Here is a 14,712-nt window from a genome sequence, read left to right as displayed (position 1 = left end):
ACAGGATTATTTACGATCCGGGCAGAAAAAGTGGGACACCTGAGGACGGTGGGAGTTGACCAGACCGTCACATAGATATAAACAGTATAGTAGATGTAAACAGTATAGTAGATATAAACAAACAGTATAGTAGATGTTAACAATATAGTAAATGTAAACAGTATAGTAGCTGTAAATAAACAGTATAGTAGATGTAGACAATATAGTAGATATAAACAAACAGTATAGTAGATGTAGACAGTATAGTAGATGTAGACAGTATAGTAGATGTAAATAAACAGTATAGTAGATGTAAACAGTATAGTAGATGTAGACAGTATAGTAGATGTAAATAAACAGTATAGTAGATGTAAACAGTATAGTAGATGTAGACAGTATAGTAGATGTAAATAAACAGTATAGTAGATGGAACACTTTTACTTATCCAAGCCATTCTGTTGTTTTCTCATGACACATTGTACTTCATGATAGATTACCTTTATTTATTAAAAAATCCAACATTTACAGAAAATTTAGAAAAATTTGCCATTTTCTAAAATTTCATTTCTCTGCTTTTTTTTTAAACTGTATTTATTAACAGAGTAAAACATCAAAATACACATGTGTTATAACAATATATGCGTAAAAGATATAGGATCTTTATGGTCCGAGTTTCTGATACATAAAACTAAACAGATTAACATTAATACAGTAACTGTCTTAACTATTCTTCTGATCCGCCATTGCAATGCCATCTATTATTACATTTAAAGTACAGTGATTTGACACGTACAGATTTCCGTTACAGCTGTTGAGACTGCTTTTCGCTGTCTCAAAGTTGAGTACATGGTTTGTGTTGCCCCACACCATATGCCCCATACTTTGTCAAATATTTGGGGTTCATTTCGATGTTTGTATAATAATACTATGTAGGGTAGGATCTGATTTATTTGTAATTTCCACATGGTCAGGGTCAGTGTATTGGGGCTGTACCATCTGAGAACTATACACTTATGTGCCATAAACAGGGATTCCCTTAGGAATATTGTCGTATAGTGATCCCAATAATCATCAGTCATTAAACCTAACAGGCAGACCTCGGGGGTACACGGCACCCGAACCGGCAGTAGTGAGGACAGAAGATCCGTCACCTCCCGCCAGAATGTGGCTATTCGGTTGCAGCTCCAGATCATGTGCCAGAAATCTGCTTCCAGTTCCCCACACCTCGGACATGCAGTGGAAGCCACTCTGCCCATCCTGTACATCCTAGTTGGTGTTAGATATGATTGATAAATGATATAGAGTTGGATTAGTTTGTTATTTAATGCAGGTGATACTTGTAAATGTGACTCCAATAAATCCGTTATAGATTTATTTGTAAGTGTGGGTATCCTTCTTTTACATTTGTCAATTACTATTAGGGGTTCTGCGCTAATTTTTGCTTGAACTTAATGCGAGTAAATGGCCGATATTAATCCTTTGGGGCCCTGGGTTTTAACAACTCAAATAAGTGGGTATTTGGATACTCTGGTGCTGTTGTGCGGCAATTAGCTCTGTACTGCAGCCCTAAGTTGCAAATAAGTGAAAAAATGGGTACGTGGTATATCATATTTTTGAGTCAAGGCCTCAAATGTCATCATGATACCTTGCTCATAGATATCGCTTAGATTCCTAGCTCCCGCCGATTTCCATTTATCTGCTCCCATCACTCCCTGCATAGTTGGTATGGTCAGATTATCCCACAAAGGTATGTCCGAGACTACTTCAGTGAATTTGGCTAGCGTTTTGGCTTCTTTCCAGACCGTCTAGGCTAATCTGTGTAGTGATAGCATTGGTTTTTGGTATTTAGCTGAACCCTCTAATACTGCCCATAAGGTATGATTTAAGAAAGTCTTCTGATATGGGGAGGTCCTCTGTCGTGAACCAGGTATGAATGAGCCGTATCTGGCCGGATAAGTAGTATGTAAAATAGTCCGGTAAGGCCATACCTCCCTCTATTCTTGGGTGTTTTAGCGTATTTAAACTGAGTTCAGCCCGGGATCTGCCCCATATGAATATCCTAGTCATGGTGTCTAATTCTTTGAACATTGATTTGGGAATATGTACTTCAGAATGTTGAGCAGCATACAACACTTTTGGAAGTATAATCATTTTCACTAGGTTAATACGTCCTGCCACCGAGGCAACGGTTTCCAGTTTTTGAATTTGCTCCAGATATGTTCGATTAATGGAAGTATATTGAGGGACAGTGTTTGGGAGTATTGTTTGGTAATTTTGACACCCAGGTATTTGAAGGTATCCACTACTTTCAGCTGGGAGACCTGAGAAGGTAATTTCTCTGCTTTTAAGACGGATAGTGATACCTCATAAAATAGTTATTACAAAACTTTCCCCATATGTCTACTTTGTGTTGGCATCATTTTGTAAATGTCAGTTTATTTTTTAGAATGTTAGAAGGCTTTGAATATTAGAGCCAATTTTTAAAACTTTCAAGAACTTTCAAGAAAATTTCCAAAACCTACTTTTTAAGGACAAATTCAATTTTTAACTTACATAATAGAAACCACCCATAAATTAACCCATTTTAGAAACTAAACCCCTCAAGTTATTCAAAACTGATTTTACGAACTTTATTAACCCTTTACATGTTTCACGGGAAATAAAGGAAAACGGAGGCGAAATTTCACCTTTTTTTTTTTTTACAGATTTCAGTCCATTTTTACCGGTACGGCAGCAAGGGTTAACAGCAAAACAAAATATTTAATAATCTGATTCTGCAATTTACAGAAACAACCCATATGTGGTCATAAACTGCTGTATGGGCATGTCACATTTGAAGAGCACCTAAAGTACCCCTACAGTAGAAACCCCCAAAAAGTGACCCCATTCTGGAAACTACACCCCTCAATGAATTTATTAAGAGGTGTACTGACCACTTTGACCCTACAGCTTTTTGGAAAGCAGGATAAAAAAAAGGAGGCAAATCTGCCATTGCTTTTTAGGTTTTATTATTGCAGCAAACATAGTGCAGAAAAAATGACACATTATCTTTAGGACTCATGCACATGAACGTATTTTTCTTCCGTTTACGTTCAGTTTTTTTTACAGGTCCGTAGGCGGAACCATTCACTTTAACAGGGCCGCAAAAAAAATGAAATGTGCATTTTGTTTCCGTATATCCATATGTCCGTTCCACGAAAAAATAGAACATGTCCTATTATTGTCCACATTACGGACAAGGATAGGACTGTTCTATTAGGGGGCAGCTGTTCCCCTCCGCAAAATACGGAATGAGCATGGATGTCAACCGTAATTTTTGCGGATACGTTTTTTGCGAACCCAGGGCCAGTGCAAGGATTTTTGTCAACACAAGCGAATCTACATTTTGGCGCCCCCCCCATCATTTCACATTTCTGCCCCTCATGATTCATGTCCATTTCTTGCCCCCCCCCCCCATCATTTCACATTTCTGCCTCTCATGATTCATGTCCATTTCTTGCCCCCCCCCCATCATTTCACATTTCTGCCCCTCATGATTCATGTCCATTTCTTGCCCCCCCATTTCACATTTCTGCCCCTCATGATTCATGTCCATTTCTTGCCCCCCACCATCATTTCACATTTCTGCCCCTCATGATTCATATCCATTTCTTGCCCCCCCCCCATCATTTCACATTTCTGCCCCTCATGATTCATGTCCATTTCTTGCTCCCCCCCATCATTTCACATTTCTGCCCCTCATGATTCATGTCCATTTCTTGCTCCCCCCCATCATTTCACATTTCTGCCCCTCATGATTCATGTCCATTTCTTGCCCCCCACCATCATTTCACATTTCTGCCCCTCATGATTCATATCCATTTCTTGCCCCCCCCCCATCATTTCACATTTCTGCCCCTCATGATTTATATCCATTTCTTTCCCCCCCATCATTTCACATTTCTGCCCCTCATGATTCATATCCCCCCATGTGCCAATATCATAGTGCCATCTTCTCCTCCTGCCCCCTAATGTTCCAGTATAAAGTGCCTCTCTCCTCCCCCCTCCATGTGCCAGTATCATGGCGCCAATAGCCCCCCTACCCCATGGCAGTTAAGTAACAGTCCGGTATTTGAAAAAATAACAAAAACTTTTATACTTACCTCCATGTCAGCGATGCAATGCAGCCTCTTCCTCTTCATGTGTTCCCAGCAGCCTCTAGTGTTGAAGATTTGGTGCTCGTGTTCTTATTTAGCCTGTCTTTGATAAAAGTTTGTGATGGGATTCGAACGCATGACCTTCTGTATCAGAGGCAAGGCATTTACCCACACAGCTATGAAAGCTATATAGCCAGTTACTTAAAAAAAATAAAAAAATAAGATTTCTACTGTAGATAACTTTGATACCTAGGGTACAACCATACACATGACAGTTGCCCCCAACACACCCAGCTCTGCTACATCCATACACAGTGTGCTGTCATGTGTATGTACACTAGGTATCAAAGTTATCTATAGTAGAAGTCTTATATATTTATTTATTTTATTTTTTCATTTTTTTATTGCCCATACAGCTGTCATAGCTGTGTGGTTAAATGGCTTGCCTCTGATGTGAAAGGTTGTGAGTTCGAATCCCAGGAGAAACTTTTCTGAAAGAGATTTAAATACACCAGGGTCTCGTAGCTCAGAGTGTGTGTGCTTCTGTCAGCTGCGTGCCGCTCTGTGACTGAGAGGCAGAGTGAGGGCGGGGGGCAGCCGGGCTGCTCGGCAAACAGGCTCAGTGAGATAAATGTAAGTTAATTGTTTTCCGCCCTCAAGCAGCCGCTTGGGCTGCCTTATGATAGAGCCGGCCCTGTGCGAACCTCAAAATACAGTCGTGTGCATGAGCCCTTATTCTGCTGGTCAATGCGATTACAGAGATTCCAATTTATGTATTATGGGGACTCGCTCTGGTAGACAGGATTAGCGGACGCAGTATAGAGGCAACAACAAGTTCTTTGGAGCAAACAGTTCAGTGTTTTATTCACACTTTAGGCAAGTGACAAAACAAACAGTCATATTCAAACAAAAAGTCACCTTGCAGTGTTAGTAGTAATTCACACCATGCGGCAATTCTGCCTCAAACAGTCCTTGCTGATAGCAGCACCAACCTGTTTTTATGCCAAACAGGTAGCAAGCCTTCATCCAGACACAAGACTTCCAGATCCCAACACAGAGATGTCGCTTCTGAGCCCAGTTGCCTATTTAAGGACAACCAGGTGCTGCCAAAACCCAGACCGGCATTTAAAATCCGGTCCGGTAACCCGGCTCTGTTTCCATGGTTAAAAAAAAAATGCTTTAAGATTTTTCCTCACGGCGGCCCGGATGACTATTCCGAGGCACTGGAAGACGGATCGTGCTCCCTCTCTGTGTGAATGGGCTAAGGAATTGAGGTTTCTGGTTAGGATGGAGGAACTAATTGCTACCTCACATGATCAGGATGATAGATTTGAGGCTAGGTGGGGGCCCCTTCTCGATTTCATTAGCTCTCCTGAGTTTTCCATAATTATAAAGGATCTGGGGTCTTCAGTGTAATAGATTATGGTGTGGGGCTGGATTCTGTTAAATAATTTTCCACAGTCCCTTTAGGGATCCTCGGGATATAAATTCAAAATACTTACTTGGTCACTGAGACCAAAAAAATCCCTTTAGGGGTCCCTATTAGCAGTTAAAATATAACTTTTATTGTCAATAGTAAAGACTCACAACATAAATTGAAAAAAGAACAAGGAAATTTAAAACTCTCAGTTGTAAAGAGGTATAAGGTACAGTTGGATAGACTAGGTTGCCTACTTTTTGCAACCTTTTATTACTATGTCTGTTTTATGTAGATAGATAGAATGATGTCTATTTAATCATAGCATAGAGGCTGTTTATATGCAGCAAACAGACCTTGAGATGCACTTGGAGTTTATTTTATCACTTGTGCCGTGGGCTTGATTTTATTTATTGATTTTTTATTTTTCAGATGCCCTGCAGAGAGCCTTTATTTCAGGCCTCCCTGACATAATAGTTGTTGAACTGTAAATGTTCCAGTGTATCCCCTGTTTGCCTAGTCGGTAACAATACTTCTACTGAACGGATAAGCTACAATGTTGCCCCTATTTTTATCATAAGGGTCAATGTAGCCGTATTCCTGCATTCATTCAGTTCTTTGGCGTTCCTCTCCCTGCTATGCAGGATGTCTGCCACTAGAGGTTGTTTATCACACGTATCGCTACCTCACTAGACCTCGCTATGTTTCCCTAACATCTCAATATCACTACACTGAATGTCCTCTCAATACAAACTGCCTAAAAACAGGATCGCATTCTCTACACCCCTCCCGACATGTTTCGCCGCTGTTGCGGCTTCGTCAGGGGATGCGGGGTATATGCGCATGGGCTGGATTCTGAGACCAGGGGTACCTGGTTAGTTGGATAGTGGGTATACCGGGGCATCGCGCTCGGAGTGTCTCTCCCCTCCCCCTTACCTTTCTCTCTCCCGTTTTTCTTTCCTTCCCTCTGTTTCTTTTTCTCTCTCTTTTCTATTCTGTTTGTTCTTCGTTATTTTCTACAGGTTCACTCAGATTGTGATTGTTTCATGGAGTCTTTTGCTATTAGCAGTGGATCCTGTGAGATCCTTTAAGGTCATATACTGCTTTGACATTGCTGAACTCTTTGTTTACAGCTTTGTAGCTATTGGCAGAGGATTCTGCGTGTTCTCTTAATGCCTGAATACTGATAGGACATTCTCGTAAACCTTGAAAATGTTTTTTTTCTGCTTTTTGATTGTTATTGACTGAGGATCCTGCGTGTTCCCTCAGTGTTTATATTCTGCTCTGACTTTTCTGAATTAATAAAATCAGAGTAAACATAAAATCCGGTCCGGTATTTGATCTCACCTGGCTGTAAATCAGCCCAGCAGCACATTCTGAGAGGAAAAGACCTGTTTTCCCAGACCAAACCTCTCACTGTGTTACATACCTCCCCTTTGTTTAACCCTGAGGGGGTGAACACACGCCAGACAGTGGACCCGGGACAGGGCATCTGCGTTTCCCTGTAACCGGCCTGCCCTGTGTTAAACCGAAAACCTAAAGTTTTGTAGGGAGAGAAACCATCGGGTGACCCGGGCATTTCTGTCCTTGGCCTGGCTCATCCACTTGAGAGGGGAGTGGTCAGTCACCAGGCGGAATTTGCCCAATAAATAATAGCAGACAGATTCTAGTGTCCATTTGTTAGCCAGGCACTCTCTCCACTATACTATACCAGGTCTCGGCTGGGGTGAGCTTACGGGTGAGGAAGACAACGGGATGCTCCTCCCCGTGGACATCCTGAGACAGTACAGCACCGAGGCCTACTTCGGAGGCATCGGTCTGTACTACGAAATCAACATTGAAGTCGCACATGGCCGACTTCAAAGTGGAAAAATCCTTTTCCGCCCGCTCATCCCAGCGAACATCACTGACTTGTGTCTCTTCAAGAGTCACGTCAAGGGCGCGGCTAGAGTAGCAAAGTGGGTAACAAACCTCATGTAATAGCCCACCATTCCCAGTAATGACTTTATTTGCCTAGTGGTGACAGGTCGGGGCCAATTCCGTATCACCTCTATTTTGTTCACTTGGGGTTTGATAACTCCGCGCCCAATGACATACTTAGTCTCTTCTAACCCTATCGCAAATTTTTGGGGTTAGCGGTTAGGCCAGCTTTCTGAAGGGAGTTCACTACAGCCTGCACTTTGGGCAGGTAACTTTCCCAGTCGGTACTGTGGATGACAATATCGTCCAGGTAAGCCGAAGAGTACCAACGATGTGGACGAAGCACAATGTCCATTAGTCGCTGAAAAGTGTCGGGGGCGCAATGCAGACCAAAGGGTAAGACCTTATATTGATACAGCCCCTCAGACGTGATGAAGGAAGTTCTCTCTTTGGCAGCCTCTGTTAAGGGCACCTGCCAGTACCCTTTCGTGAGGTCCAAAACAGAAAAATACCGGGCTTGTCCTAACCTCTCCATGAGCTCATCCACCCGGGGCATGGGATACGCATCGAATTTGGAAACCTCGTTAAGTTTTCGAAAGTCAAAACCGCAACGTCCCGTCCAGCTTGGGTATCAATACTATAGGACTGGTCCACTCACTTCTTGACTCCTTATTGACATCTAGCTGCAACATTACCTACACCTCCTCCGATATGGCTTGTCGCTGAGCCTCGGGCACCCGGTATGGTTTTAATCAGACTTTTGCCTGAGACTTAGTGACAATGTCATGCTGGATTATGGAAGTGTGTCCAGGGAGGTCTGAGAACACATCCGTGTTCTGACTAATGAACTTCCTGGCCTCCTGAGTCTGTTTAGAGGATAGGATGTCAGCAATTTTTACTGTGGCAGCCGCCTCTCTTGAATCAGACAGAGGGGTCGGTACCTCTTCTCCTAGAAAACCTGGCCGCGGTTGTCTTCTGTACAGGTTTCCCTATCTTTCCACGGTTTGAGTAAATTCACATGGTAAACCTGGCTTTCGCCGCCCTGGCTGGTGTACCTTGTAGTTTGCATCTCCAATTTTCTCAAGTACCTCATAGAGCCCCTTCCACCTAGCCAGGAACTTAATGTCCACGGTCGGCACCAGAACCAAAACCCGATCACCTAGGTTAAAGATCCGGACCTGAGCCTGCCGATTATATACCCGACTCTGGGCTCGCTGAGCTGCCTCCATATGCTCCTTAACAAGAGGCAACACTGTCTCATCTCTATCAGATCTATCATCTGGGAAACGTACTCAATGACACTTTTATATGGAGTGGGTTGTTCCCATGGCTCTTTGTCCACGTCCAAGAGACCGCAAGGGTGTCGGCCATATAGCAGTTCGAAGGGCGAGAACCCAGTAGAGGCCTAGGGTACCTCTCACACTGTGAACATGAGATAGGCAGGGCCGGTTCTAGGTGAAATGGGGCGAAAAACAATAAGGGGCCCCCCGCCCCATAACACTTTGACATTAACGTCCAGTATTGACTCTGAAGATTTAATTTGTGGACGTTCATACAGAAGAAACTGTATATTGTGTGGCACAGTGTATGCTATATGTGTATAACAAACATATTTCACATAAAAAACTTACAATTACTTGGTATGGCCCTTGGGGATCTCGGTCGCCACTTCCAACACTTTGGCTGGGGAGCCAGATGGTTTGGCTGGTAGAGCTGTGTTTTATCCTAATGAGAAAGATTTCATAATAATGATTTGGAGAAGGAGCAGAGAGATAGCAGAGCAGGGAGAGGCTGGTGCTGCTACTAGGGAGTAATAAAGCCCACCATAATGCCCCCCCCCCCCCCCCTAGTAGAAATAATTCTCCTCATAAAGTGACAGTGCAAAAAATACCCCCTTGTAATGCCCCCAATTGAGCTAATGTTCCAAATAGCGCCCCCATAATGTGCCAGTTTAAAATACCCCTATATAGTGCCCCCAGTAAATTCCCCCACAGTGATTCTCTCCCCCCTCCCTCCTAGTGCCCCCCATAATGTACCAGTATAAAATGCCCCATATATAGTGCCCCAGTAGATGCCCTCAGTGTCCCCCATAATTTGTAAGTATAAAATACTTCTTCTTAGTGCCCCCCATAGATGACCCAATAGTACTCCTCTCCCCCCTTCCCCATAGTACCCACCATAATGTGTCCCAGTATAAAATGCCCCTATACAGAGCTCCCATATAAAATATCCGTTCTTTGTGGCCTCAGTAGATGCCCCTATAGTGCCCACCAACAATATGCCAGTAAGAAGTGCCCCCATAGATGCCCCCAATCATGTGACAGTAATAAAAGCCCCCCCCACCATCTTGTGCCAGTAACAAGAGCCCCCCATATAATGTGCCAGTAGCCAGGGCCCCACCTATCATGTGCCAGTAGCCAGAGCCCCATGTGCCAGAGCCCCCCTATCATGTGCCAGTAGCCAGAGGCCCCCCTCCCATCATGTGCCAGTAGCCAGAGCCCCCCTAATATCATGTGCCAGTAGCCAGAGCCCCCCCATATCATGTGCCAGTAGCCAGAGGCCCCCCATCATGTGCCAGTAGCCAGAGCCTCCCTCATATCATGTGCCAGTAGCCAGAAGGGTCCCTCCATCATGTGCCAGTAGCCGCCAGTATTGTACACAAAAACAAAAAAACACTTATACTTACCTATCAGTCTATCAGAGGAACAGGGAAGGGACATACCTCTCCCTCCCTAGCCCCACAGCACAGCCATCTGTATCGCTGTCCTGAGGACGGCGATACAGATGACTATGGAGAGGAGCGCTTCCACAATGGGTGACCCCTGTGTGACTTTCCTGCTGCCGCTGCCCCCACTTGCTACCACGGGGCCCACAAAAATATAGTTAGTTGCAGGCCGGCGGGGGCTCCTAAGGACTTGGGGGCCCGCGGGAAATTGACCCCCTTGCCTTAATAGAAGCGCCGGCCCTGGAGATAGGGCAGAAGGAGGTCCCAGTCCTTCCCATCTTTAGACACTACCTTTTTCAACATATTTTTTTATGTTTGGTTAAACCGTTCTACCAGACCGTCCGTTTACGGATGGTAAACGGATGTCCGTAGTTGTTTTATGTGCAGCAACTTACAGAGTTCCCTCATCACCTTGGACATAAAAGGGGTCCCATGGTCAGTCAGAACCTCTTTAGGTAGTTCTACTCGGGAAAACCTCTCCATTAACTCCTTAGCTAGGAGTTTGGCCAAGGTATGTCGCAGTGGCACCGCCTCCGGGTACCGAGTGGCGTAGTCTAGAATGACTAAGATGTGTTGATGCCCTCTGGCGGACTTCGGTGCTGGTTCTATGAGGTCCATAGGTATTCGGTCAAACGCTACTTCAATAATTGGGAGTGGTACTAGAGGACTACGGAAATGTGGCTGGGGGCTAGTTATCTGGCAGGTCGGGTAAGACTTACAAAACTCTTCCACGTCTTTGAATATGCTGGGCCAGTAAAACCGCTGTAGAATACAATCCTAAGTTTTCTGCAGCCCCAGGCAGTTGACCCCCCAAAAACGTGTTCGTGGGCTAGATCTAACACCAGCTTGCGATAAGCCTTGGGGACCACCAACTGTTCAATAGGTTCACCCTGTAGTTGGTTTACCTGATACAACATATCTTGATGAAGCACAAAATGGGGAAACACTGACTGCCCCAGGTTGTTGTGGTTCACCATCTACTATTAACACATTTTTCCAGGCGCGGGATAGGGTTGGGTCCCGACGTTGGGTGGTACAAAAATTATTCCCAGAGACATTGAGGTCTGCCAATTCAGGACCCGGCGGCAAGTCCACCACATCTCCCACCATCACACTTAGAGGGGTTGTCTCCACCTCTTCCACCGAAGTTGCGGTCACCCCTACTGCTGGCCCTTCGGTCTCAGGTTCCCAGGGTTCTGGTTTCCTCCCTGAGCCGGGCCACTCTGCTAGGGTTACTCCTGTCTCATGGGTATCAGTCACTCTCATAGCAGGCCACAGTGTGGCCCTATTAAGGGTTCATAATGTAAATTGGTGGCGACAGCCACCTCATGGGTCCACCTGCCGGCCACCGTTGACAGAGATAGCAGGGGGGTGGGATAGTCCTTGAAGTCTCCATGGATGCTGTGGTGAAAGCCACTTCACCACCACAGTGTTTTGGAGGGGGCTGTTTGCCTGCCTCCTGCCCCTGGATTACGGGCCCTCTCATTAGCCAGGCCTCCTTTGTTCACAAAGGACTTGTACTAACTTGAACCCCTGGTCTAATTCGTGCCATTTTGGGATGTTAAATGTCTATGTGTATTGTAAAGGGTGGGACATTGTATACGTTGAGTAGTGAGGTCTGTTCCATTGTCTCTCTGTGTGTATTGGCGATGTCCCTTTGTCCTGAGAGATAATTGAATTACGTCTCGGTTGTCTCCAGGATAGAAGATATTGTGTATTCTCCTGCCTGTGATGATTACATCAACCCAGTGTGAGGTAATTGTATCACAGGCAGAGGGGAGGATTTTGTGTGGGAGTGTCTGAGTGTATTGTACGTGGTTATTGGCTGTTTTTACAAAACCCTGTAGGTGGTAACCTTCTTGGAAGATGTGTATAAATCAATGCTTGTGTGTTCAAATAAAGAGTTCCTGTTTTTTTACCCTTTACCAAGTTGAGGCTGGTGTTTGGGTAACTGATCGACACTCGGGGATTGCTATACGCTGAAGATTTGCTATACTCCCCTGGCATAACTACTAGCTCTTGTAAGAGCTGTTCCTGCTCTCTGGATGTAGGAGAGGTTCACCCACTGGAGCCTGGAGCCTTGTTGTAGGTCCAGGGTGGGTAGGAGACGGTGAGACCTCAACCAAGCTTCGGCGGTTCGTGGGGTCTGCAGTGCGTACGGTGTCAAGTGGAGTGCTTGGAGTCCTCGGAAAGCACTAGGAGCATCCATCAACGGAGGTACCCGGTCGGGGTGCCAGGAGATCCGTTACATTGGTGGCAAGCAGTGGGATGGCGTCCTAGTAAGAGGAGAAGCAGCTCGGAGACACCGTTCGTGGATTTACAAAATTAAGGGCAATGCTAGTATCCGTACAGCGCCCCTGGCTACAGCAGGATGGAATCAGCTAGTCGTCAAACAGCGTTCCACTACGAGGAGGAGGATGAACCGGACTGGAGGGATGCAGTCCGGAAAGGCGTCTGGCACGAGGCCCTGGAAGATGTACAGTGTCGGCTGGGCGAGTATCTCCCCAGTGAGGAGCAGCAGTTGCGGATGCGAGTGGCCCTGCGAATGCCCCTTCTGGGAGAGCAGCCCCTGGATGAGTGGGTGACAGAACTGGAGAGCCTGGTATGGAAGGAGCTTTGGCTAGACAACGCCTACCAGGCACTCTGGTGGTATGTGATTCAGCACTCCCCCTAGATGGCTGAGCACAACAGACCCGAGGGTGGGGATTATGATGGCCCTGGCCTGTTGTTTGAGGCCTTCGCAGAACCGAAGTTTGGAGATGCTGGAGAGTCCCAGTTCTGGGATATCTATGACTACAGGGAGGCTATGCATAATTGGGCTACAGCGAAAGAGGTGAGACAAGACCTGGCATCTCTAGTGTCAAAGGAGTGGGAGCTGGAGCAGGATTACCAATACCTCTTTAGCTCAATTCGGTCCCAATATACACTGCCAGAGAGCTGGGTGGCAGTCCCAGACCTACAACCCTACAGCTGGGAAGACCCGACTGAAGTATCCCCTGCTTCAGTACCAGCTACAGAGGTAGGAGACCTCATAGACTGGTCCTGGGGGGAAACTCATATGGCAGGTGGAGATGGGACCGAGATCTCTCCACCGGCCCTACAGGGATGCTGGGCAGTCGGCCCAGATCCCTAACGGCAGCCAGAGTTTCAGGGAGTAGGGACAGTTGGTCCTTCTCCCCAGCGGCAGTGTACTTTGAAGGGAGAGGAGACAACCGGTCTCTCTCCCCAACCACAGGGGGACAACACCCCACACAACCCCGACTTTTCGGCCGGTATACTCGGTGGGTTGCACCAGGGAAGCTCTTACCTGGGACACCAGACTCCCTGAGTCCAGCAGAGCTACCGCCAGAGTGTCTCCCACTTCTACCTGGCACAGGTGGCTATTGTCTATAGTCTCCAGGCTCCTGAACACCACCAGCAGACTAACGGAGCTAGGTCTGTAGGGGGTATATCCCGGGCGGGTTTTGCTGGCGCCAGTGGCCGGGTCTGGGGTGAAGAATTCTGGGGTTTGACTGCCCCCCTCCCAAAAGAACCCCCCTGCAGGGTCCTGGTAGCCTCATAGCTCTCTACCAGGTCATCCATCTCAGGGCATTACCAGGAGACACCTGGCCGATCCAGTGCTGGAGAGGGTACAGCAAAGCCCTCCAGAATACATCAGCCAACAGACGGTCCAGCATAGCAGTGGAACTCAGCACATCAGGCTGCAGCCATTTTTGCAACCGGTGTAACAGATCATAAAACTCCCACTAATGCACCCGCTGGGCCTGGACCAACACATTCACCCCCAGTTTTGCCAGAATCTCACCCTTTACTGTCGTGTAATCAGCCGCATGATCATCTAGTAAGTCGAAAAATACCTGCTGGGGTTCAGATGCCAGAAACGGAGCGACTACCTCAGCCCACTGATCTCAGGGTAGTCTCTCCTCCTTGGCCACCTTCTTGAACACCGCCAGATCGGTCTCAACATCGTCTGAGGGGGTCATCTTAGGGATCGCCGCATGGACCGCTTTTTGGCCATCGTGGACACTCTGGGCTGCTCCTGCTGCTTGTAAAGCCATTGCATGTTGCAATAGCAGCTGGTTGGTGTCCTGCTGCGGCTTATTAGCCTCCCGCTATTGCAAGTTAGCCTTCACGAGGAATTTCACGACAGCTTCCATTTTATCGAGAGACACGGGTCATAATCTCGCTGGTTTGATGTAAGACATACAACCGTGCCCGGAAAAACAAAAATATTTCAGCCTTCACGCCAGCCTCACTGCACCTGCCCACATCCTCGACCAATTGTGGGGACTCTGGTAGACAGGATTAGCGGACGCAGTATAGAGGTAACAACAAGTTCTTTGGATCAAACAGTTCAGTGTTTTATTCACACTTTAGGCAAGTGACTAAAAAAACTGTCATATTCAAACAAAAAGTCACCTTGCGGTGTTGGTGGTAATTCACACCATGCGGCAATTCTGCCTCAAACAGTCCTTGCTGATAGCAGCACGAACCTGTTTTTACGCCAAACAGGTAGCAAGCCTTCATCCAGACAC

This window comes from Bufo gargarizans, chromosome 6 (genome assembly GCF_014858855.1).
Source record: "Bufo gargarizans isolate SCDJY-AF-19 chromosome 6, ASM1485885v1, whole genome shotgun sequence".
In the NCBI taxonomy this organism is placed as follows: domain Eukaryota; kingdom Metazoa; phylum Chordata; class Amphibia; order Anura; family Bufonidae; genus Bufo; species Bufo gargarizans.
Note: the sequence above shows the minus strand (reverse complement) of the source record.